Below are 1510 nucleotides of genomic sequence, written 5' to 3'. Positions count from 1 at the left end.
AGGACATCCTTGCCTTGTTCCTGATCTTACCATGAAAGCTTTGAGTTTCTTACCATTAAATATGATGTGAGCAATAGATTTTTTGTGGATATTCTTTATCAAACTGAGATAATCCTCCTCTATTCCTCATTTACTGAGAGTTTTTTTTTTTTTTAATGATGAATGGGTGTTAGATTCTTTCAGATGCCTTTTCTCCACCTATTCATATGCTCATGTGTTTTTTTTTTTTTCTTTATCCAATGGATGTGATGGATTACATTCATTGGTTTTCAAATTTTGAACCTGCCTTGCATACCTGGGATAAATTATACTTGGTTGTGGCGTATGATTTCCTTCATATGTTGTTGGATTTGATTTGCTAGTATGTTGTTGAGAATTTTTACATCTATATTCATAAGAGATATTGGTCTGTGGTTTCCTTTTCTTATAATGTCTTTGTCTGGTTTTGTTCTTAAGGTAATGCTTGTCTCATTGAATGGCATAGGAAGTATTTCCTCTACTTCTTGCTTCTGAAAGATATTGTAGAGAATTGGTATAATGTTTTCATTAAAAGTATGGTAGAATTCACTGGTGAACTCATCTGGGCCTGGTGCTTTTGTGTTTGGTAGATTATTAATTATTGATTCAATTTCTTTAACATACCTAGAACTCTTTAAACTATTCTTTGTGTGTGCAAGTTTTGGCAGATTGTGTCTTTCAGGGAAATGATCTATTCCATCTAGATTATACAATTTGTGGACATTAAATTGTTTATAATATTTCTGTATTATACTTTTAATGTTCGTGGGATTTATAGTAATGTCTTCTCTTTTATTTCTGATATTAGTAATTTGGATCTTCTTTTTTTCTTCGCTAGCCTAAGAAAAAAGCCTGGAATCTTACTGATTTTATCAAAGCATTAGTTTTGGTTTCATTGATTTTTCTATTAATTTCCTGTTTTCAATGTCACTGATTTCTGCTCTAATTATTATTTCTTTTTTTCAAATTATTTTGGGTTTAATTTGCTCTTCTTTTTCTAGTTTTCTAAAATCAAAGCTTAGATTATTGATTTTAGATTGTTCTTCTCTTCTGTCATAGGCATTCAATGCTATAAATTTCCCTCTAAGCACTTTTCTGTCTTGATAAGTTGGGTTTTGACTTACATTTAGTTCAAAACATTTTAAAATTTCTTTTGCAATTTCTTCTGTGACTCGTGTTATTTAGAAGTGTGTTGTTTAATCTCTATTTTGAGGATTTTGAGGCTTTCCAGTTATCTTCCTGTTCTGGAGTTCTAGTGTAACTATATTATGGCCTGAAAGCAGACATGTTATGATTTCTTTTAAATTTGTTAATATATATTTTTATGGCCTAAAATATGGTCAAATCCAGTAAATATTTCATGTGAGCTTGAGGAGAACGTGTATTCGGCTCTTGTACAACCTGGTCAAACTCCTGGAGGTAAAACTCACACAGGGATGGAGACCCCTTTGACTGGGTCCCCTAGAGTTTTTAATGTTCAGGCTTATTCATA

This window comes from Piliocolobus tephrosceles, chromosome 9 (assembly GCF_002776525.5).
Source record: "Piliocolobus tephrosceles isolate RC106 chromosome 9, ASM277652v3, whole genome shotgun sequence".
NCBI lineage: Eukaryota > Metazoa > Chordata > Mammalia > Primates > Cercopithecidae > Piliocolobus > Piliocolobus tephrosceles.
Note: the sequence above shows the minus strand (reverse complement) of the source record.